This window comes from Pezoporus wallicus, unplaced genomic scaffold, assembly GCF_028554395.1.
Source record: "Pezoporus wallicus isolate ANWC-B61680 ecotype Strahan unplaced genomic scaffold, APGP_CSIRO_Pwel_v1 contig_5967, whole genome shotgun sequence".
In the NCBI taxonomy this organism is placed as follows: Eukaryota; Metazoa; Chordata; class Aves; order Psittaciformes; family Psittacidae; genus Pezoporus; species Pezoporus wallicus.
The window spans coordinates 3,634,348-3,647,297 of record NW_026639377.1 but is presented as its reverse complement, the minus strand read 5'-3'; positions in this window follow the sequence as shown (position 1 = coordinate 3,647,297).

Genomic DNA, 12,950 nt, shown 5'->3' with positions numbered 1-12,950 from the left:
GTTAACATAGTTAACATGCTCTTATTCACAAACATCTGTTCTTGAGAAACCCTCTCTGCTGTCTTCGCTTCCAAGCTCATGGAGCCCAAGCAGCTTGAGGCCCTAGCTTTACTCATGGCATAGTTATCTGTTTGGCTCAGCTGATCAAGAACGAGATGGAACTGCATACAGGTATGCAATTTTGGACTAGTTTAAATGATATCATATAATAGTAAGGATAGTGATGATAATATCTTATGCTATAGATGAGAAAAATAAACTATTGTCTCAAAACATAAAATGTACCTGACAAGCGGTACAATGCAGCATTTATGTACTCAAGAGGGAGAATAGAAGTTACTTCACTCATTTTCATCCCACTCTCTGAGTCTTGTATTGCCTATGTGTTAAATCTGGGAGACAGAATCATCTGCATGAGAAATGTGGTATGAAGCATCAAGTCAGACTGATAGAAGCTACAGCCTCTCACACAGCCTGTACCAAACAATAGTACTATCAGATGCAAGGAGGTTATAGACATAGTGTAGTGTATCAGTCTCAGCCAAGTATCTTTGCAATGGTTTCCCACATCACTTAGCAGCTTGTTTAACATAGCAGGATTAACCAGTGGGCTCTGCAAGAATTTCTTACAATCAGTGTAAATAAAACAAAAGACCTAAAGGACTCTAGTGGAAGGCAAACATAGTGATGGACAGTAAGTGTGTGTTCATGCCTCTCCTGAAAGATGCCCACAGCTAACTTGGTTCCAAAGTATCATAAATTCGTTGCTAATATTTTTTGTTTCAGTTCTGCCTGCATAATATTGTGGTCAGGTTTAGGAAAACAATCAGAAATCTTAAGTATTGAAGTCCTGTTGTACGTATGATGGAACTTTGCAAAGCCACACATTTTTTTCTCAGCCTGCACAAAATAATTAGTTATCTCTCTCTGATTTTCAGAAAAAGACTTGATCATGAAGTGATTGTAGCAAGATCTTTTGCTTGAGTCTGTAAAGACTTCATAAAATGTGACAGTTGATGAATTCCATACCTGGTATGCCAATTTACTTGGCATTAAATTCAAATAGAGTTCAAATAGCATGTTCTATGAAGCTTTTCACCTCCTTTTTTACCATGCACCTTTGCCTATTTACTGTTTTACAAAGTTCAGCAATTGGTACTGGATTTGCAAACCATGCAAGTTAGAAAGTTTCTCTCTATTATCAAGATCAATGGTTTCCTCTCTTTCTAAATGCAAACTACTTTCTTTATCATGAAAATTTTACATTTACATAAATAGCCTTCCCAAAAGCTACCTAAGTGCTAAACAAAACTAAAAACAGAGTGAGAGGAAGTACAATGGGAACAAGTAACTGAAATGCAAACCCTGAATTCTTTCAGGAGGAGAACTTTGGAGGTGCTGAGCACCCCCAGGAGCTGCTTGCATTGATAAAATTTCAGCATCGAGGTGCAAAAGCATCCTTCAAGGCCTCTTAAAACAGCCCCTGTCAGCCTTCCTTCTTAGGTTAAAGTCCAAAGCTGATTCAACACAGTATCAAGCCACAAAACTTAGGTCATGGAGATGGAACAGCTAGCAGATGAAGATGACAGATAGCAGAAGTGTATCTTAGGTGAGAATTCTAGTTGCTTAAATGCTGTTAAATTAAATACTGCCTTCCCATATTTGAATCCTGAAAACCCAAAATATTCTTCCGCACGTTATGACACAGAGTGCTGATGCACAGTATGTCAGCAGTGATCTAATATTGACAGACAAATACAGCTATTGTATTCATAAATGTTCGCTTTACAAAGCAAAGAGCATTGTAACAACATATACTTAATGCTAGCATGACAGACTGCAATGTAATCAGTGTCTTGGATGAATTAAGAACACAAACAAAAACAGATTAGCTAACAACTAAATGGTATTTATCTTGCTTGACAGGGCTAGTTCAATAATGAGTCATTTTCTGATCTAATATCACTGCCATCTCTAGCATTGTGGGTAACTGTTACTGCTGAATGAAGTTCAAGCTGAAGAAGCAAAGGAGTCTTTGCTGAGAAGCAAAGAAGAAGCATGTCTGATGTGGTAGTATTAGCATTAGTCTTTCTGATCCCCAGTAGATGCAATATACCAATTAACTGCGCACCTCTCTGAGCCATGAAACTGGGGTCTCAGCCACCTGGGGTTATTACAGATCTCACGGGGCTTTTGTGAAACCAGAATTGTTTTTCCAAGCAGGATCATAGATGAGGGCCTGACACACCCATCACCTAATCGGTCCTGTTGGTGCTCTGCTGGCTGCCACATCTCTTACCTCCAGTGTCTGGGGTGAGAAGAGCAAACACCTTGCTCTGCTTACCCCATTGGGCTCTTCCACTGGCTCTGAAAGCCCTGGGATGTAGCTGGAATTGGATGCAACCACCTTGATGAGCCCTGTCTTTATCTACCTTGTGGTGATGGCAGCTCATATAGCCAGCTCCCCAGACCTGCCTCCCAACTAGCTAGCACAAGTATTTAACAGCAGCATGACTGCAGCAGGCCAATGCTCAGGACAGGCTAGTAGCCCAGGTATTTACCCAGGGGCCTGTGTGGTTTTGATGGTCACACTATGCTCCATGCTGCAGACAGCAATATCCGAGCAGACCGGCTCAGGCATGTCTTTAGGAGCTGCATTACTGTGGGGACTTGAGCAGTGACATATCTGTTTGTTTGTTGGTAATCAATGGGGATGAGTAGGAAACTACCTCCAACTTGCTTCTTTAAGGATTAAAAGCAGTCTGCATTTACAATGGGGAGTAATTACCTTGTTTGAAAATAGTTGTCAACTTAATTTCAAATACCAAAACTTTGTGCTGAGGTCAATAGGGTTCCAGATGGAAACCTGCTATGGAAGACAACTATTCAAAGCAAGAATGAGCATGAATACTATTGGGCTTGGTTCTGATCAAGTTTACATTTGTTTAAAGGCCTAGCCCAAAGCCTGTGAAAGTCTTTTGACTGATGAAATAAATTAGCTAAAGTCAATGGGATTACCCTTCTGTCAGCCCAGTATGGGTGAGATCAAAACCCAGATCATTATCTTTTTGTGTTTTTCCTTTTTGCATATTGAGAGGGAGTCAGTGTGAAGGGCCATTGATTGTTTTGTAAAACAGCCTTTAAATTCAGTGGGAGTCTGCCTGCCTGTAGATGGTTGGCAGGATATGGCCCATAAAGCTACCTGGAGGCTGAAGATTCATACCTCTAGATGTGCACTGCATCTGTTTGGTTCTGCTGCCAGAGGTAATCATACAGTTAATAGCGTTTGCATAGAGAGCCAACTGAGTGTGTGCAATGTGAGAGCCTAGCCAGGCATGAAAACATAAAATGAAATAAGTTAAACCACCACATTCTCTGGGGAAATGCTGATGGGGGACAGTTATCACTTACCACCTTGGTCTCTTGTTCTTTCATCAGAATCAATTAGTTAATTTTTTCTTTTTGTGCATGATGATGGTGATGCTTTAATGAAAAACAAGTCTATGGAAATACTGAACACCAGCAAGTCAGAAGAAGCAAAGGATGCAAAACTGCAGTTTTCCCATGGCCTGAAAATGACTCCCTCCCTGGCTTAGGGCAGCCACAGGTATGCTGTTAATTTTAAGTCCTCTTGCCAGAAGGCTATAAAATGTCTTTTCATCTTACGTTACGTAAGTATCCAACAAATAAGAAGACTGTTATTACAAAGGCAACCACACCGAAAAAAGGTTTCATTTACTCTGAAAACCTGCATTAAAGACTTCTGATGTCTCTGTGGGACTTGTAGGTTGATGAACACTGCTGGAGAGGAAATGCTATTGAATTATTTAATAAAAAAAGAAACGGTAAGTTTGATGCAGCACCAAACTGGGATGCTACTGGAAACCATGTGATAAATCTTCTGTTAAACATAACAGTAATTTACTCACAAAGATTAGTTGCTGTATTCTTTCAGCATACCAGACAGCATTCTGGAAAATGGTAGCACCCTCTAATTAAACATTTTGGTGATCCTTCTGAACTAAGCAGAAGAGATCCATATATTACTGAAGGATTGAAAGCTGTGAGGTGCGAAGTACATCTTACAATATGAAAACTGAGTATGAGGATGCTCAGGACTTGAGAGAAAGTGCTCAGCAGTCACAGGAAGGGTCTTCAAAATCACTGTTTCTTGTCATCAAAGAAATAATTCTGCTTGGCCTCAGTGAATGCTCTATTGTTATTGTACACTTTGACACAATTTTCTCCAGGAAAATAAAATATGGTTTTGTGCCAGTAAGATAAAGGCATTGTGAGAGTGAGATAAGGCATAGGAGGATGCCTCTGTGAAGGTGATTCAGCACATGTTCAACATACCTTTTAGTAATGAAGGCACTCTTCCTGAAGTTGTTTAGTTGTATTATATTCTTCTACATCTTTACAAATTAATAGGCATTAGGTATATTTAAAATACATTTTAAGTCAGTTATTGTCCAGGCAGTAAGGCATCCTCACCTGCACAATTCACAGAAAAAAAAAACCAAACCAAACAATAGAAATCACCATGTGCATGTTGGTATCCTGCTTGTGAACCAGTATTGTCACAAGCAATATGCTTAGAAAGAACAGACCAGTCAACAAGTATGAACTGACTTACACAAAGCTAAAATTAGATCCGTTATCCTGGTTGAAGTTATTAAATTAACGAAACAAATACACTTTCTCAGTTAGTTATTTTTGTTATACCATTGTGTATCTGAGACTGAGAGCTATCCATACCAAGCACTGCAAATGCATCCAGAAATAGCCCATTCTTTTAGGTCAAAACAACTGACAGTTATAGCTTCATCTTTTGGAAATAAGTCTCAAAAACTTACTTACGTAGCAAATACCTTGGCTAAGTTACTTTTGTCACCTTTAGCCTTTCTTGATTAGTTTCCTCTGCATTCCGTAGTTGCACCTATACAAGCAGAAACGGTGCTGCTTGTTGACTCCTACTATCTGCTGGAAAATAAAACCCCAAACCAGAAATACAGGGTATACAGTGCAAGGTGACTTGAGTCTGTTTTAAAAGAGACACCTTGCAGTGGCATCTTCAAGCCTTACAGACCTAAATTCAAGATGCCTGCTTTGGCCTTTCCCTACTTTCTGTCAACCTTGGTTCTTCCAAAATCAGTGGTAAAATGGTTATGGCTTTAAATTCATCTACAATTTCATATTCTCTCTCCAGAAAAGCAGTGCAGTAATGTAACTAGTGCATAGTTTCAAAGTTTCTTTCTCCCTTTCTCTGCAGGAAAAAAAAAAATAAAGTAAATCTCAGAAGAAAGCTGAAAATCATGAGGTTTCAAAAGTACTGTTCCTACATCTTTACCAAACAACCTCAAATTTGTGTTCCAGGCTTTGATAGATTCATTTTGTAGTTAATCAGCTCTACTTGTGGATTTGAGGAGGTTTGAAACATTGGCTTGAAGTAAATACCCTGTTCTTATAAGCTTAACTATGGAGTTACTTGTAATGATTTGGTAATGAAAATTTCCTTTTCCATCAGCTTAGCTATAAAATGTGACTTTATGTGAGTCCTTGAGTCCATCTGGAACTCCCACAAGTCAACATCCGTGCCATCTTCCCAGCCATAACATTATTTGCTGCCTCTTTGCAAGATTGATAGTTCTAGGAAAGGCCTAAATAACAAATTACAGAACAGTATATCAAACAATAATTTTTCCCAGAAAGCCACATGTCTGAAACAAAATCTTCCTTCAAATAGCATGGATGTATAATTTGAATAGATACTTATTTTCTAGTTCTAGAATATTTATTTACCTGAAACCCTGCAGCTTTAAGAACCATATTGTGAACTGAAATGAAGATTAACAACGTAATAGATGACCTGGACATCTCTTTTTGAAGCTTCCTGTTTGAGAATGTGAAAAAAAGTGTCCTCTGTGTTTGATGGGTGCAAGAACCAGGTTTCCAAGCATTGAAAGAGCCTCTAGAAACACAAGTGAGGTTTTGATCCCTGCCCCAAGTGTCATTCATCTTGTAAAGCTTTCTGGTTTTATTATTTTAAACAGGTCATCAGTAATGAGATGGGAAATTGTAGATTTCAAAACAAACATCTCTACAAAACATTGAGCAAAACATTGCATTATTTCAAATGGAAATCTTATATTGGCCCTGGATCCCTTGCAAATTTCCTAGCCTTTTGCCAGTCACCCTGATCTATAGCAGTAAGCAGGTAGCATGGAAGAGACCAGAGCTCTGGTTCCCAGGAGACCAATTCAGTGCTCAAGCCTGGGCCCTGAGTGCAGGGTTGGAGTTAGGGGCCTTCATCTCAGTTCGCCTCTCCCACATTCCCTGAGTTCCTAAAGCACGCCTCTGCCCCATGGATTGCATGATAACCCTGAATCCAGATTGCCACTGTGATGTCCTCAATAATGAAAATATCTTCCACTGAATGAAAACTATCTTCCATTTTCAGCTCTGTGTCAAATTAATGGTAAATTTGCAACTTGCTCAGGCTGATATAGTTCAGACTGTGTATTTGCCAGGTGAACAGGAACACGGTAACTGATTTTTCTGTTTCCTGCATTTGAACACAGTGGAAATATGACCTGGGCCTTCTGTAATGTTATTTGCTGACACTCTTTCTTTAGGAAAGTAATTTGGGAAGAACAACAAAGAATTCTTCGATGAACTTCCTTACAGAAAACATTGTGGTTGTCTTGCCAGGTCTCGAAATTAAAAATGTGTTCCAGTCAAAAATGCCTATTCAGACTGACATCAAAGAGAAAAATGCAAGCAGGTCAAGAAGTTCAATTTCCATGGCACTTGCGTTTGTGATTCACATGTAAGGTGCAGTCATGACTTACATGCCCATTGGCAATAATGTAATAGAAGGCTAGTGTGAATAAAAAGAGAAATGAATCGAGGTAATAGAAACAGCCCGAATTCCGCATTCAGTTGGATGCGCGGAACTCATTGAAGTTGGGCAGTGTCACACGGAGCACAATCTTTCTCACAGCAGCATTTCCATGAATACATACCTCATGGAGTACCCTCAGCTTGGGCTGAGGTTTCCAAAAATGAGTAGCACTGTTTGGTAATATCAATCCATGATGCTTACAGGGGCTCCTTTTCACAGTCTAGGGACCAGGTCCCTTTAGTATTTCTCAGGCTGAACATACAAGATGACTCCTGAAAATCTGGGTTTCAGGGCATGTTTCTGTAATCATTTGAGGTGTGCTTTCATAGCAGCTTTTTAACTTCTCCAAATCTCTAGTTAAGGTGAAGGACTATATCTTGAAGTAAGAAAGCAGGAGGTATGTAAACTTTTGAACGCTGCCTGCATATTCTCCTACTACTCCTTACTTGCTTTTCTGATGGGATGATCCAGCTAGGCATTACAGACTGTTGATAAATAGATTTTCAGCCCATTTCATTTAACCATTACTGCATTTCCATATCAAAGATTTTACACTTGGCATGCCCGAGCCTATTTTATTTGTAATCTTTTCTTAAATGAGAAGTTTGGAATGTTTTTTTCATTATGTATTTCATCTACAGTGCACTGCCTTCATGTTACTTTTTAAGATGAGATCTTATATGCTATCTCAAGTCATTCTACAACTCATTGGCTCTTATTTATTCTGGCCTCCTAATCTAACACAATTTCTATGTTGAAACTTGTTGCTATTTTTTTTTCAAAGGATACACCATATGATGTTAAGCATGTGCTATATATCAAAGTGCAAATATAAACTAGTTGATAGTCTCTAGTCACACCCTGGATAGGTGTGGCGGTTGGGAATTTTTCACTTTCTGGCTGGAGAGCAGAATGTGCTTAACATGGTTCCACATACAGATTCTTGCTTAGGAGACAACTGTTTGGGGTATTTTGGTTTTTGTTTTTCTCATGTATGTTTTCTGAAGGGTTGAGAGCTAAATAGTTGTACTGTGTCCAGAAACAGATTTTTACTTGTTTGGCTATATTTAGAGCTACAATCGGGAGATTTGAGGCTATGATAATCCACTGTCTTGCCTTCTTTATCACTTTGTGGATAAGAAGATGGCTGAGCTTAACTCTAGAGTCAGCCTAAGGCATGGTGCAGAGCTGCACTACTCCAAAAGAAACTCCAAGGAGGTAGTATGACTCAGAGAGCTGCAATTCCTTCCACAGTTCCTCCTTGTTCCAGCCAGAAGTAAGTTGCTTCAGTATTTGTGCTGCTAGACTAAAGCTTACTTCTATTCCTTGAGCTTACAAGCCTCAGCTTACAGAATAGAAAGAAGAGGGATAAGGGCCTGTGCCAGAACCAAGGCGTCACTAACCTGGGAAAGGGTGTTTTGCTGCCTTTGACACCTCAGTGGCCCAAGTGAGGCAGGGGCTGCTGTAGCACCATGTGGGGTTTCACTGTAACAGTCACCTCATAGCCACCCCTTTATACTGGCTTTCTAGTCACTTTGCAGAGATGTACATGGCTGCCTATCTTATCAGGCGTCTTTTAACACCAAGAGCAATTCACAAACTATTGGACAGCTTTACACTGTTTCTTTCCTACAGAAATTGTTATATCATGCTGATTCCCTTGCTTAATTTTCATAGTCTTTCATTCAATAAGACGTAGTCACTACCAGGCTAATGTACAGCTCCCCAGACACTTCTGAATTGCCTCTCAGATAATCAGTTTCCCACTGACTTTTATTTTCCATAGTAATAGTTTGTTATACTCGGTGACTGGCAAAGGATTTGCAGGCAATAACTCTCTTGCCAAAGCAGGAACACTAAGAAGGGTATTCATAGTGAAGTGTTCAAAATGAGTATTTCATCACTGGTAGTGCAACTCTACCAGTAAAGGGCCTGAGAACACCAGCTGATGTATGATCTATTTGCAGATAATGCACATGGCTGTTCAACTTCCTGACATTCTGCTCAGCATTAACATGCTTTGGGATAAAAAAATGGAAAATTCACAGCCTTGATTTTTTTAAATTATGCTTTTTCATGGATGGACAGCAGAGCAGAAATATTGTAGTACACAGAGACCTTCATTGTACTACATGGAGACCTCCAACTGAGCACCATTTTAAAAGAATTTATAATACGACAGTAAAATACTATGTTAACTGAGACAGTGTCAAATGAGAGCATATGCTAAATACTTATGTGATGCACTGAGCCTGAAAGATAAAAAGGGTCAGGAAAACAGAGAGGAATTCATCCACATGCGCATCAGCTAGACAATCCAGGTATGAATAAAACCTCAGTACTTGTTACTATACTCTACAGGATTACCAGGGAGAAGCTTTCAGGAAGTATCTTGCAATACAAAAAAAAAAAAAAACCAAAACAAAAAAAAAACAACAAAGAAAGGGATAAAAATCAACTTCATAAAATAGATCTGGCCTTCATATGGTGTTGAGCAGCAACAGACAGACATACATACACACTTACACTTCCTGCCTTAGTTATATCAGTTTCAAAAATAGCCTGTGAAAGAAGATTCAGGCTATTGGACCAACTTCTGCTTTCAGTAAAGTGGGCTGAACATAGAGCTGAATTTATACCTCCATGTGTGATTTTGTGCCCTGACATGTAATGTTCATCCTCATGCTTTGAGCTTTGAATGGCATCAGTACTAATTCACCTGAGTACCTGATGCAGATCTACAGAGAGATATAGAAACACTATTCATTTGAGCTGATCTTTATTGCTATGCTGGAAATAAGGAATATAAAGGAAGGGTGCAGTTCAAATGTGCAAAAGTTGCTTTCATTTTGCATCAGTTTATTCAGGTATTTTTAAATAGGCTTAGTCAAAATAATCAGCCGAGCCTTTTTGACAACTTTGTAAGAAAGCCTTATGTGGTTGATTCTTAAATATCATCAGACAGCAGGCTGTGTCCAAGTGCACATTGTGGTCCCAGGTCACAGATAACTTCCTGTGTTGAAATGATGACTTGAGAGTGATATACTTGTAGAAAACAAAATATCATCTTCCAGTCCTGCTGTGTCTTGAAGTAATCTAGGAGAACTCTCTTTAGCTGGATGCCTGTGCTTAGCTAAAGTATTAGACACATTCAGGATGCATTAAACTCTTCAAAATTACTTGATGGTTTTGAGTTCACATCATCAGAAACACAGCAAAAGAACATTCAGTGGATCAAATTATGTACCCTTTTGAATAGAAGTAAATTCAAATTAATTTTGTGAAGTTAAGTCAGAGGAGAATTTACTCTCCCTGGTAAATACTACTTTAATAAAACTGGCTGGATGATTCGCTGTGAACAGTTCAGAGAAAACGTTATCTGTATTTTGTATAGCCTTCCTTCTTCTTTTCTCCATATCCCTCTTTCTCTTCCTCATCCTCTTTTTAACCTTTCCCACCTTCCAATGCTATGCATGGAAAACCTAAAAACCTAAATGAAAGCATACGTGAGAAACAGATGATAGAATTAGGATTTTGGGCAGGATAAAACGAACCATTGCTGGAAGTGCAGAAGCTGATAAAATACCGATAATCTGTATTGATATCTAACATGGCTTTAGGGAAGGGTTTGTTCCTCGTATTGTTTCAGTTCCTCGGAGCACACCAAGCCTTCTACATTGTATAATATAGCCTGAATAAAATGTGGCTACAAAAGGAAAAAGATAACACTGATCCTACTCTAAATAGTATTTACTACTGTGCTCATCCCTTCAGTGTCTGAGACAAGATATACTATTGCTGTTGCAGTACAAAGTTCATAGAATATCAAGTGCTGATAATCTGTTCTTGGAGTCTGTAAATGTATGTACAAGTGGGTCCCATCCACAGCTGGCATCTGTCTGGCTCCAGATCTGGTCCAGTAAGTTTCTAAAGAGTAGCTCATGACAGATCATTGAAAACTTCCAAATAAAGTCCCAGGGCACATGACAGAAATGGCCGAATGGGACAGCACAGTAGAAGAAAGAAATCCTGTGGGTTCATTTCTTTAAAGCATAGAAGTCATTAATCATTTCTATTCCTTTCCATTTGAAACAGCTGCTTGCCTGCATTTGCTAAGTAACTGCTTTTCCAACCACACAGAAACTAAGCTGTGGGCCCCAGAATGCTCATGCTTCCACATATTAATAAACAATTTCCCTCTTTCACTGTGTCAATGAGAGCACGTTAACATTCTTAGCATCTGGTTTTGGTAGTAAAATAAAACTCCCATGTTTCCACACTTTCTGAATTCCTTCCAAAAATCTTGGTGGAAGCAAGGCCAGGCAGCCTGGGAAGAATACAGGGATGTTGTCTTGGAAGCTAGGGACCAGGTTAGTAAAGCTAAGGCCCAGTTAGAATTAAACTTGGCTAGGGGTGTGAAAGATAACAGGGAGTGATTCTATAGGTACACTGCAAATAAAAGACAGACTAGGGACAATGTGGGCCCTCTCCAGAAGCTATCAGGAGAACTGGCTACCCTAGATTCGGAGAAGGCTGAGGTTCTGAATGACTTCTTTGCCTCAGCCTTCACTGGCAAATGCTCTGACCACACCACCCAAGTCTTGGAATGCAGACACAGGACTGTGAGAATGAAGACCTTAGGCCCACTGTAGGAGAGGATCTGGTTTGAGACCATCCTAAGAACCTGAACATGCACAAATCCATGGAACCTGATAAAATCCATCTGCAGGTCCTGAAGGAGCTGGCAAATGAAGTTGCTAAGCCACTGGCCATCATATTTGAAAACTCATGGCAGTCAGGTGAAGTTCCCGACGACGGCAAAAAGGGAAATATAACCCCCATTTTCAAAAGGGGAAAATGGATGACCCAGGGAACTACAGACCAGTCAGTCTCACCTCCGTGCCTGGCAAAATCTTGGTGCAGATTCTCCTGGAAGGCATGCTAAGGCACATGAAAAACAACAAGGTGGTTGGTGACAGCCAGCATGGCTTCACTAAGGGGAAATCCTGCCTGACCAATTTGGTGGTCTTCTATGATGAGGCTACGGAACTGATGGACAGGGGTAGAGCAGCTGATGTCATCTACGTGGACTTGTGCAAAGCGTTTGGCACTGTCCTGTATGACATCCTTGTCTCTAAATTGGAGAGACATCAATTTGATGGGTGGACCACTCGGTGGATAAAGAACTGACTGGATGGCTGCATGCAGAGATTTGTGGTTAATGGCTCAATGTCTGGCTGGAGACCAGTAACAAGTAGAGACCAGTCTTGTTCAACATCTTTGTCGCTGACATGGACAGTGGGATTGAGTGCGCCCTCAGCAAGTTTGCCGATGACACCAAGCTGTGTGGTTCAGTTGATACCCTGGAGGGAAGGAATGCCATCCAGAGGGACCTTGACACACTTGTGTGGTGGGCTGATGCCAACCTCATGAAGTTTAACCATGCCAAGTTCAAGGTCCTACACCTGGGTTGGAGCAATCCCAGGCACAGCTACAGGTTGGGCAGAGAAGAGATTCAGAGCAGCCCTGCAGAGAAGGACTTGGGGGTGTTGGTCAATGAGAAACTGAACCTGAGCCAGCAGCATGTGCTCGCAGCCCAGAAAGCCAACATAAATTCTTTACTGTGAGGGTGGTGAGGCACTGGAATGGGTTGCCCAGAGAAGTTGTGAATGCTCCATCCCTGGTGGTGTTCAAGGCCAGGCTAGACAGAGCCTTGGGTGACATGGTTTAGCATGAGGTGTCCCTGCCCATGGCAGAGGGTTTGGAACTTGATGATCTTAAGGTCCTTTCCAACCCTAACTATTCTATGATTCTATCTTTCTTACTGCTTGTCTTCTCAACTGAGGCTTCAGAAGTTTAAAAGCTTGAATTGAAAAATCTCAGCGGCCTTCTACCTGTCAGCTGCTATGCAGGATGTTGCTCTTTATCAAGATAGAAAATAATCTTTCCCATCAGGCTTATTTGCTTATCTTCTTGTGGAACAGAGCTGATTTTCCATGGAAGCTCGTTACCTTGGGAAGCACGCTGTCATCTCTCTGGTCTGTTG